The sequence below is a fragment of the Rhinopithecus bieti genome, unplaced genomic scaffold, assembly GCF_001698545.2.
Source record: "Rhinopithecus bieti isolate Rb0 unplaced genomic scaffold, ASM169854v2 scaffold_12, whole genome shotgun sequence".
In the NCBI taxonomy this organism is placed as follows: Eukaryota; Metazoa; Chordata; class Mammalia; order Primates; family Cercopithecidae; genus Rhinopithecus; species Rhinopithecus bieti.
The window spans coordinates 418,836-431,348 of NW_016803028.1; the positions used below are offsets into that span (position 1 = coordinate 418,836).

Here is a 12,513-nt window from a genome sequence, read left to right on the forward strand (position 1 = left end):
CAAACTTAGTGGCTTCAAATAACCATATATTAGCTCATGATTCTTTAGGTCATCTGATCAATTCTTCAGCCATAGGGCAACCCTGCTGATCTCTGCTAGGCTCTCTCATATGTCGGCTGATGGCTGAATGATCTAGAGTGGCCTGACTCATATGTCTGGCAGTTGGCTAGAACACAGCCTGGTGTATCTTAACATTCAGTAAGCTAACCTGAACCTCTTCACAGGATGGCAGCCACAGGATTCCCAAGAGCAGCAAGTGGGCAAGTCCCAATGTGCCAGCTTATTTCATGCCGCAGCTTGCATCACATTTGTTAATGTACTATTGGCCAAAGAGAGTCACAAAACCAGCTCAGAGTCAAGAGATGGAGACACAGACACTACCTCCTGATAGGACCCTCTATAACACACGGCAGTGGAATAGAAACAGGGAAGAAACAAGTTTATGTGTGGCCAGGTAAATAATGGCCTTGTGCTCGATGGCCAGTACATGACTGTATCTAATTTTCATACGTGAATATACTTCTAACTTCCACATACAAAATGCCCATAAAATGATAACACAGCATCCTGGCAAATTAATTCACATTTTTGGTGGCAAACTCATGTCTCATTTTAGGTATGATTTACAGCAATTCTGATAAGACTTTGAGGATACAAGACAATGGTGGCAGAACCTACCCCAAAAGTGCTAGCACAGGTGCATTTATTCACTCACTCAACAACTAATTATCAAACATTTCCTTAAGTGCCTGGGATTCATCAGGAAGAAGATAAACTCCTTGCCTTTGTGGAATCTGTGTTCTAGTGCAGGGGCAGAAAAACAAGGAAGTGCCAATTCGTGATCAATATGCGGAAATGGTAGGACAGGGAACAGAGTGACGGGAGGGTTTTCTAGAGGACCCCAAATAGGGTTGTCCAGTCTCTCTGAGACCATTTTCATTTTCTTGACTTTGGTTTTTTCATCATTGGTTTGTCCCATGGTAGGTCTCAGTGCAGATGCTGATGGGGACCCGGCAGTGCATCTGTTATGGCTCTGGTGGATTTATCTCTGGTAGAGCAGGGAGCCAGACAGAGTGGGAGGTGGACTGCAGGACTTGTGGCATTGGACTAATGAACAGCCAGAGGTCTGATCTGTCCTGAAGGCAGGATATTCCAGCTGAAGGTTTCTGGCACCTCAGAAGCCCTATCAGAGATGGGTCCTCAGAGAGCATGCTGTGGGATTAGTGCGATGCAATTTGCTTTAAATAAGAGCAAAGCATAAGGAGGGAGGGCTGAGCAAGAATTGTGGTAGCCATAGCAACATGATACTGACAGTTGAGTCACCACAAAGAGAGTATTGGCCAACTGTGATTGCCCCAGCACGGCTTGAGAATGTGGCACTTTTGAAGTTACCAGGCAGAGAAAGTCGGGCAGAGAGAAATTCATCGTGTTGAGCTTTTCCCAGCATCCCATGTCTTACCAATCCCTTCCTTAGTGAGTCAAGGCTGTGACAGCCCAGCGCATGGTGTGTTGTGTGGTTCTGTTCATTGTTAGCTAGGACCGTGAAATCACCTTTAATCTCCATTTCCCCCTCTCTTAAGGTTTTGAACCAACCTTTATTCAGAGACCTCTTCTGGGTTTGCATTTTATGATTATCAGTAAGCTGTTGGGAATCCACTGCTGATAGGTGGAGGGGACAAAGTTGACACTTTCGGGTTCTAGAATTCCTGCAGACTGGCTCTCTCCCCAGGTCCCCAACTCCAAAATAAACATCTTTTAATTATACACTTCGGAAAAGCTTTTTTTTTTTTTCCAATCCCCTTTCTTTTTTCTAGGTAATAGGTAAGGTAAAAAATCAGAAGGGCTAAAGTTATGATGTAGGATCCCTCATTCACCTCTGATGGTCTAAAGAGAGTAATAAAGTGGCAAGTCCCATTTACTCCCAGAGAGCCTAGTTTTCTCTCTCATCAAAGCTAGTGGGAGGGACTTGGCAAGTCTCTGGATGAAGAAAATGTTTCTTTTTTAATTGTTATCAAACAAAGCTGTTTCTAAGTTGGCCTGGGAGGACCCCCTCACCCTGAAGCAATCAATGTGTGTTTAAGATGTCAGCTTCTGGAGGACAGGAGCCCTGTGCTGTTGCGTACGTGGTCCTGATGAGCAGCTGACAGGATGTGACGGCTTTGTGTTGCTTAACCACAGTCAGAACTGCAGTGCCTGTCCCTGCTATGGGTCAGCGTTGGCCCCAGCCGTCGCTCCTTAGCCTCCGCACGTCTGGTCTCATTACCTTCCCTGTGATTGGGAGCCCTGCATGGTTGCATGCCTTGCCTAGTTCTCATTCTGCTCATGCAGGTGTGTATGGGCAGACACCCCTGATGAAAAGGATGCATGCCATCTCCCGCCCTTCCATCCGGTAGCCCCTTTCTTCTTTCTGCCTTCCAAGTAACTGACATTAGAGAAACCACATGTACCAGGACCAGATCACCCAGCATGTCCCAGAATCCAGGAGAGTGTTATCGTGCACATGCAGGTTTGGTTTTCTTGCCAACTTGGCATTGTGCTTTAGGAGAAGCCAGGGCAACATCTCAAGCTAGGACGATCTACCCAGTGTGGGTTTTTATCTCTCTCTTCCAGGGCGAGCTGGTGGCACTGCTGGGCCTCGCAGTAGGTTATCATAAATTAGACTTCAGGGCTCCAGAGGTAATGCAAGGCCACAGTGTCTGGCCTGGAGAAAATAAGGGCTAGGTGTGCCAGCCTTGAGTGTGGTGACAAATTAGCAACACTCCCCTTCAGCAGTAACTACATCATTGTATTTCTCTCAAATCAAATGCGGTGACTTTCTTTTCTTTTTTTTGAGATGGAGTCTTGCTCTGTCACCAGGCTGGAGTGCAGTGGTGCGATCTGGGCTCACTGCAACCTCTGCCTTCTGGGTTCAAGCGATTCTCCTGCCTCAGTCTCCCAAGTAGCTAGGACTACAGGTGCCTGCCATCATGCCTGGCTAATTTTTGTATTTTTAGTAGAGACGAGGTTTCACCACGTTGGCCAGGATGGTCTCAATCTCCTGACCTCATGATCCGCCCACCTGTGCCTCCCAAAGTGCAGAGATTACAGGCGTGAGCCACTGACCCCAGTCACAAATCAAATGAGGTGCCTTTCATTACAATTTTCCTCCTAGAGGTTGCCTGGTATGTGGTTTTTCTTAGAATAGTAATGACCCAGTTAGCGTCTGCTGTGTAATAAAGCTCCCCAAAGCTTAGTGAGTTAAAATCATAACCCACCCGCACAGGTCAGCTGGGTGATTTTTCCTTCAACTTTTAGGAAATTGACTCATCTCAGCATGTGCCTGCAGGTGCTGATGGGTGGACCGCAGCTAGCAGCTCCAAGATGGCATCTCTCATGTCTGCTGCTTAGCAGGGCCACAGGTCTCTCATTATCCAAAGGCTAGCCTGGGACTGTCCTCATGGCATAGGCAGGGTTCCTGGAGAGTGAGCAGAAACAGCAAGGCCCCTTGAGGCCTAGGTTCAGGATGACTGTAATGTCACATCTGCCATATCCTGTTTGTCACAGCAAGTTCCAAGACCAGCCAAGATTCGAGGGGTGACCAGAGGGACTCTCCCTCTTATGGGAGGAGCTGCCGAGTTGTGTTGATAGTGGCCTGGACACAGGGAGGTCATAATAGACACCATTCTTCCAAACAGTATGTTTCATGTAATAACAACAATTATTTTTATTTCATTGAGCTCCTAAAAGGCTACCGAGTTTGCTGCCTTTCTTACCTGGTAGAGAAAATCAGGCAAAGATGTGAATTCGCCAGCACTGGATGGGTAAAGAGTCTCGGAACTGAAGCTTTTTATGCATTACATGTATTTTCCTCTGCCCCTTTTCTGCATCTAAGAACTAAGATTTTCTTTAAGAAAAAAAAAAAAATTATTCTCTTTGAACGTTATGAAAGCCTAAGTTATCTAAAATGAGAGGACTGCTCTCTTAGACTCTATTATGTTGTCCTAATTACATATCAGCAAAATGTTTTTCTGGGGCATTGTGTGTAAAACAAAGGAGAAAACAACATCTCTAGCTGGCCAGCGTGCCTGTCCCTCCCTCCCGTGGAGGCCTGGGAGGCTGAGGGTGGGGAAGGCCGGCTGTGCTGGCTGCAGAGGGCCTTGCTCTTTCTTCACAGAGCAGCAGGTCGCCCCTTCTCTTCTCCCTCCCTCCACCTCACCTCCATGGGCTCCACTGGATGAGAACCATGTGCTTCTTCTCCCCACCCTAGACTGGGATCTCCTGGGGCAGAAGACGCTTCCCAAGTGGCCAAGACAGAGTCAAGCTGACTGAATGTGAGATTCATGAATGAACAGTGGTACCAGGCATAGCCCTGCCATTTAGCATCCTGAGGGCCATGTGTAGTTTTCTGCAATGCTGCACGCCGTGTTCCAGCATCTGCTTTCCACTTGCTGGGTAGAGGTGAAGTGGCCCTTCTTTCCGGCTTGGCATTCCCCTACGTCCTGCCTCTGGATCTCCACTTTCCACAGCTGTATGAGAGCAGGACCCCTAACCTCCTCGAGTGCCGCTGTGGCCAGCGTGTGCCGAGCAGGGGCCAGGCAGCCCTGAGAACGTGCCAGCATGCTCTGCCTCCTCTGCACTAGCAGCTGCCACCTGTCCTTGCCATCGGCCACTCCCCTCCTGCGGAGTACTGCCTGTGGCCTCCTGAGACCTCACCATCCATCCAGAGACAGTTTCCAGGCTTCTTGTGACTTGCCCTCTTGAGATATTTGATGGCGTGATCAAACTCCCTTCCTATTTTTTTTTTTCCTTCAACTTTTAAGTTCCAGGGTGCAAGTGCAGGATATGCAGACTTGTCTGTGTGCCATGGTGGGTTGCTGCTCAGATCAGGCCATCACCTAGGTATGAAGCCCAGCATCCACGAGCTATTCTTCCTGGTGCTCTCCCTCCTCCTGCACCTCCGACAGGTCCCAGTATGTGTCGCCGCCACCATGTGTCCATGTGTTTTCACGTATGTCTGCATCGTTCAGCTCTCCCACTTACAAGTGAGAACATGTGGTGTTTGATTTTCTGTTCCTGCATTAGTTTGCTGAGGATAACAGCTTCCAGCTCCATCCATGTCCCCACAAAGGACATGATTCGTTCCTTTTTATGGCTGCATAGTATTATGGACTGGATAAAGAAAACGTGGTACAAACTCCCTTCTTAAGCCTGTTTCCCATGCTGGATTGTCCAAGGGCTGATTCCTTCCCACTCAGCACGTTTTCATTCACCTTCTGCTCACCCCCTCACAAGGAAATCCAGCCCTCAGCCAGCCTCAGCCCTCCAGGAGTTTTCACCTACCCTGAGTCTAGCAACACCTCCAAGTGTTTATCCCCATCCCAGCCCTTTCCTGGCGCTGAGCTATGGATTAGTTTCCTGTTGCTGCTGCAACAAATCACAGATTTAGTGACTTTCAAAACAACGCAAGTTTATGGTCTTATATTTGTTGAGTCAGAAGTCTGAAACGAGTATTAGGGGGCTAAAATCAAGGTGTTGACAGGGCCACATTCTTTGTGGAGACTTTTAGGAGAGAATCTGTTACCTATCACTGCCAGCTTCTGGAAGCTGCCCATGTTTCTTGGCTCGTGGCCCCTTCCCTGGCTCACTCCAGTCTCTGCTGCTGCCATCACCTCTCTTCCTCTGACTCTGGCCTTCCTGCCTGCCCTTATAAAGGCCCCTGTGATTACACTGGGCACACCTGGATAATCCTGGCTAAACTCTCCATCTCAATATCCTTAGCTTAATCACATCTGCCACATCCCTTTTACCATGTGAAGGGAACATTTTCACAGGCTCCAGGGAGTAGGATGTAGACATCGTTGGGGCCGTTATTCTGTCTACCACAGCCTGTTTCATTTAGCTGCCGCCTGGACATTTCTACAGGTTCCTCAAACTCAGTGTGTCTAGAATAGAATTCATTCCCTTTCACTGTCCCTCCTCATCCTGTATGCCCTGGCTCAACAGCTGAGCAGCCATTGCCCAGTTCTCTGAGCTGTTGTCTGGGTGAAACATAATGTTAAATACAAATCCAGCACTGATGGGCACTTGAGTAGTTTCCAGTGTCCTGCTACTGCAGACAGCTCTCCAGTGAATAACTCTGTGCAGTTCTCATTTTTTAATATGTAGGATAAATTCCCAGAAGTGAGATTGTTGGGTCAAAGGGTAAATGTGTTTGTAATTTTGAAAGATACTGTCAAATTGTTCTCCAGGAGGGCTGAATCAATGAGCCCTTCCATTAGCAATGTACAAGAACGCATGCTTCCCCACAGCCTTGGCAACAAAGCGGGGCAACAAAACAAAACTTGTGGGTTTTTTACCAGTTCAATAGGTGAAAAAATAGTATCTCAGGATAGTTTTAATTTGCATTTCTCTCATGAGATTCTGCATTTCTCTCATGCGCTTAATGGATGTTTGAATTTTCTGTGATCTCTCTTCATATCTTTGGCCCTTTTAAATTTTGGACTATTGGATTTTTTCAATTTTTACAAGCCCTTTTTTTGTCTGTAATATGAGCTGCAAACATTTTTCCATTTTGTCATTTGTCTTTTATATCATATGAGTTTTGTATAACCAAATTTGTCATTTTATTTTTTGGTTTCTGGATTCTAAGTTATTTAGAAAGGCCTTCCAGTGTTCCCTTTAAACATTAAAATAATAACATTTTATTAAATGAGGGGGATTGGACACAGGCATCTATTTCTTTTCTGAAAAATCCCCGTGAAATGAAACTAAAGGAATGACATAATTAGATAGATACAGGCAATTCTCATATTCTCAGATTCTGTATTTGCAAATTCATCTGCTTACTAAAATTTATTGTAACCCCAAAATCAATACAAATGGCATTTTGTGGCCATTTGCAAACATATGCACAACAGCAAAAATTTTGAATTGCCTAATGTGCACATTTCTAGCTAAGGTCAAACAAGGTGATATTGTGCCTGGTTTCAATGTTCATACTAAAAGCAAGTGTCCTTTTTGTGGTAAACATAGTGCCACATTTTCATGTTTTATGCTTTTGTTGGTGATTTAGCTGTTAAAAATAGCCCCTGTGCATAGTTGAATGAAGTACTGTTGTCTAGTGTTCCTAAGTGCAGGAATGCTATGATGTGCTTTACAAAGCAAATACCAGTGGTGGGTAAAGTTTGTTCAGGCATGAGTTATAGTGCTGTTGGCTGCAAGTTCAATGTTCATGAATCAACACTATCTATTAAACAAGGTTATATATTGATCAGTTTGCAAAAATGTTGCGACCAGAGGCTTCCAAGACCCTAACCCTATATTTCTCTTATGAGCAATGGTTCAGTGTTCACTAATGCACTGTTCACAATGACTTTATAGAATATAGCTACTAATAATAATGAGGTTCAACTTTAGGTAGGTAGGTAGGTAGGTAGATAAATCGATGCCCACAAGAACAAAAATATTAGAAGAAGATAAAGTAGAAGATGAGTGATTTCAACAAATTTTTAGAAGATACAAAGTAGACAGAGGAATCTAACGAATTTAACAAAATGGAGGAAGCTACAACCTGGACGAGAAGAGTGCCATTTGTCTCTTGCAGAACCCAAGAAAAGCTCTGGTTTTCAAAGCAGAAATCACCATGTGATGGGAGGTTGGGGGATGGGAGGTTGGGGGATGTGAACTGCAGAGCTGAAAACCAGGGCATTGGTTTAAAGTCCTAACATGATGTGGTAGGATCCCTAGTTCCCCATCTCTGTCACATGCAACCTAGGAACTGTAGAGATAAAGTAGGTATCAGAAGAAACCACTTAAAGAGATAAAATAAATGCATCCATGAAGCAAAAACAAGATGCTGTAAAAAAAAAAAAAAAAAAGAAAGAAAGAAAAGAAAAGAAAGAAGCAATCAAAAGAGAAGAAAGAGCTTTTGGATCTTAAAATAGGGCAGCAGAAAATTTTAAAAATATAATATTTTGGAAGACAATCTCTCAGAAAGCAAAATGAAAAGAGGAACAAAATTGTGGGGGAAGGAATAAAATTAAAACATCTATCACACATTTTGATTAATACCAGGTCCAGAAAAAAAGAAGACAGAAAATGGAGGGGAGAAAAGTTGTCAAAAGGGGGGAAAAACACTTTTCAGAACTGAAGGACAAGAATCTTCAGATTGCAAGGCCATCAGGTGAACAATCCTTTGGATAAAAAAGACCCACACCAAAGCACGTTGTCATGAAATTCTGGAACTTCTAGGGGAGAAAAAAAATCCTAAAAACTTTCAAAGCAACACAACAGGTTACAGTTAGAGTATTAGTAATGAGAATAGATTATCTCAATAGCATTGCTGACATCTAGAAGCTACCAGAGGTACTTTCAAAATTTTGACAGATAAATCAATTTCAGCGTAGACTTCTGTACCTAAACTGTTATTTAAGACAAAGGCATTTTTAGAAATGCACAGATTCAGATGACTTCTAGGGCACTGTTGCCTAGAGAGTCACTAGAAGATGTGTTCCTGCAAAATGAGAAGGAAACCAAAAAAAGAGAACATACTAGCCATAGACACTAATTTAGGAAGAATCCGGGCATGGAAAGCAGCCAGACCAGATTAGAGCAAGGGTTCCGAAATGATGTCTCCAGTGGGGAAAAATGGAACTAATATATTTAGGATCTTGGAATATTTATTGATGGGCATTAAATAGAGGTATTGCAACATGTGGGATGAATTAGTGATGGGTTCATGTACAACCAGGAAGATGAAAACAATTGAGGTAATAATTAACTCCAGGAAAAACAGAGGGTTAAATAAAAAAGAAGGCATGGTCATAGTGCATAATTTGACCCAGCATTGAGCAATATTTGCAAAACTGTGGTAACACAAACACTGACTTTTGATTTACTTTAAATTACAAAAAAAACATTTGAAGCACAGAGAAAAAGGAAATAAGAAATGTATATGGGAGCACTAAGCCTTTATTTCCCATGGTAGAAAATTAGGATACCTAAAATTGATAAGTAAAATAAGAGTAGTATCAGCACACCCTGCCAGTAATTTGTGGGCATTAATGTTTTGGTAGCAATTTTACAGAAGAGGCAGAGGTAGTTTTTGTAGAACTCTTCCTTACACACCCTAATTGGTGAAAGGCAAGGGCTCAATCCTGTGGATGTCAGGAACAGAGGCAAACTGTCCCCAGTCACTGTTTTCAGGTACGGAGACCACCCCAGATGTGGTGTCAAGCACCTTTCAGACAAGGGAAATCAAATTCCTGTCTTCATTTACAATCATGTATAAAGAGCAACATATTTTCTTTCAAACTCCTTTTCTCCCAGATTGCTTCCCAGAAGAAACACAGAAGAAAAGAAGAGCAAACTGACATTCAGAATACAAACTTTCTCACTGGACCAATTTATGAATTCCTAATTATTTCCCTGCATGGAGGATCTTTAAAATGATCAAAAGACAAATGCATTTCTTAGTAAACTCTACATTCTGTTGTCCTGATTTTTGGAGGGTAAAGAAAGGTTGTGTAGGATGTCTATTTCTTTAGTTGATTTGCAATCACTGGAGAAATTATAGGGAACAAAGGAAAAAAGAGCCATAAATACAAATGAATTCCTTTTATACGAGTTGAAAAACCACAGGATAGTCTCCATTTTTTAACACTCCAGGTGTGATCGGAGATTACGTATCCACCACAGGAGAGTGGAGAGTTAATTAAAATTTTTGCTCCTACTCAGAGAAAGAAATGTCTTTTTGTTTGATAAACAGGCTGGCTTTTGAGTGCTGTTGGTGCTTTCTTCTCTCCTCACTGGAGTGTCACAAAAAAGCAGATCAAAGAAAGCCCTCCATCCGGATATGTTTCCTACCACCTTTCTTAGCTAATGGACTTGAAAGTGTCTTTCACTGACAGGCTCATCTCGTATTTTAGAAATGCCATCTCTTTACTATATTGATAAATATGCAAAAGGGCTATGATAGATGCTTACGGAAAATCACATTTAACATTAATTAAGCCAAGACCATCCCAGATAGTTGGAGTGGGAGAGTCTGGCAGAGTGCAACATCTCACCCCTACCATTTGTATTTTACTTGTCAACGCACCATGTGATGGCCAGAAATTAACACGTGAGATTGAACCTTCAGCTCTCTCAAGCAGGGGTACGTTTTGTTGTGTTTTCCCTTTTGCTTTTGGTCTTTATGATTCGGTACCCTCTGGCTGACATCTCCTACCCTGAGGGGAAAAAAATGGGAGAAATCCCGCTGTTTTTTTCTTTAAGAGAGTGACAAAATGAAATAAAACGGAGCAAAATAGAAGCAGCCGGTTTGCAGTCTGTCTAAGCAGGCGGGTTGGGCTGCAGCAGGGGTCGTTCATTGTCTCGCAGCTCTGGGTGCCCGCAGAGAAAACCCGGCCCGGGTTGCAGCCACCAATAAAAGGACTCCATTCTGCCACTCAGGGCTTTGTGAGGCGCCAAAGCTTGTCCTGGTTGCCATGGCTACTGTCTGATTGTGGCGGGTTTGTCACAGTGCTTGATAAAGTGGGAAGGTTATTCTTGATAGGCCCAAGTAATCATAACCTCGCAAAGCTTGAGAGTGTGGATTTAAAATTGTTTTTCCTCCTCTCTTTAAACTGGGAATATGGGGATGGGGGCAGGGATTCTCAGGATAAAGCAACCTCAGGGCTCCTTCAGCAGGTGGTGAGCGTGGCACCCAGCAGGAGGAATACAGGCTGTGCTCATCTGGAAGGGAGGCATGCGTGTGCCTGGAGGCCAGGCAGAAAGGATGGTTACAACTGCTGGGCCATCTCTGGCCTGATAGGGGCTTCAGGGAAGCGACCAGAATGGCATTCTCTCCTGGCCCCTCCTGCAAACAGATTATTCTTGTACCTCTCTCTCCTTTCCTCCCTTCCCTCCTCCTTTCCCCCTTCCTTTACTAAGTTTCCTTTTTCCCTTTCCCTTTCTCCACTTCTGCCCTGTCTCAGTCCACTTGTGCTACTATAACAGGATACCTGAGATCAGGCAATTTATATAAAGGACAGACAGTTCTTGGCTCCTGGTCCTGGAGGCTGGGAAGTCCAAGGTTGAGGGCCTGGCATCTTGTGAGGGCCTTCTTGCTGCGTCATCCCATGGCAGAGGGGCAGAGAATGGGGGAGAGAGCAGGAGACTGAACTTGTAGCCTCAAGCCCTTTGCCTGAGTTGGCATTAACCCATTCACAAGAGTGGAGCCCTTCTGACCTAAACACTCCCATGAGGCCTCACCATTCAATGTCATCGCATTGGGGATTAAGTTTTCAACACATGGAAACTTTTTGGCGGACACATTCAAACCTTAGCACTTTCCTTCTTTTCTCCCCTTGCTCCGTCCATTCCCTTGCAGTGCAGCAGAATTTCTAACAGAGCTGATCCTTTAAAAAAAATTTTTTTTTTCTCACATGGAGAATGATGGGAACAGTTAGATTTGAGACAACAGCTGATACATTCTGGCCACAGATTTACAGACTTTTCTTTTGCCAGGAGGGACCTACATGATTACCTAGGCGGTTGTTCTCAGACTTAGCTGTATCAGGACTACTGGGAAGGGCTTTTTAAAACACAGATTCCGGGGCCCTACTCCCAGAGTTCCTGATTCATCAGGTCTGGGATGGGGCCCTGAGAATCTGGGCTTCTAACAAGTTCCCAGGTGATACTGATGCTGCCAGCTCGGGGCCCATGCTTTGGGAACCACTGACATAGGCCAGTACCCATTTTATACAGCTGAGGAAACTGAGGCTGCTGAGGGATAAGTTAGTCGCCAAGGGTTCAGGTGACTTGATAGCCACTCTGGAACTGGTGTCCAGTTATAGAAGCTTTAAAAACCATTTGAAGAGGCAGGGTAGGTAGGTTGTTCCTCCTCTCCCTTCCATCCCACTCACCCAGGGTATCCAGATGACCTGGTTTTGTTCCCAAAGGGCCGCCAGCAGGATAGCCACTCACTACACATGGCCACCTTCTGGGTGGAGCACTCCAGACCATAGTCATGTGCGCTGCCTCTGAGTTAAGCCGACCACAGACCTTGGCACTCTAGGCCTGGCTTTGCCTTCTAATTTTTGCCCCAGGAAGCCTACTCTGACTGTGGCTGGGATCTCTCCCACCTCTGCTGGCATTCACAGTCTCATGGCCCTGCCAGAGAGCCCTTAGGTTTTCAGTTCCTGGCATGTTTGTGCTGTTGCCTCTGCTAGCCTGTGAACTCCAGGGGCCAGGGCCGTGCCTTTGCACCCATCACAGCTCTAGAGTACCTGATAAATGAACTTTGTGCGCATATAGGGTGGAAGGAATCTGGATACATAATTGAGATTTTCGCAAGCCAACTACAAGAAGCCAAACTATGAGGGATGGGGAGTCCAGTTACACACAGGGCAGGGGTGGGGGCTACACTTTCAGTGTTAGTGAGGAGCCCAGAGTAAGAAATGAGGCCTGTTGCAGTGAGAATGCCTACAGAGGTGGAAGCCAGTGCAGGGGCCTCACATCAGGGCTCTCTCCCTGTGCCAGCAGGGGGCTGAG

The 12,513-nt window shown here is 44.9% G+C and overlaps 1 protein-coding gene across 4 annotated transcripts in view; it reads left to right on the top strand.

The window, feature by feature from the left end:
- RFTN1 (raftlin, lipid raft linker 1) overlaps positions 1–12,513 on the top strand; it is a 207,154-nt gene that overhangs the window by 183,037 nt on the left and 11,604 nt on the right. The window lies entirely within an intron of this gene.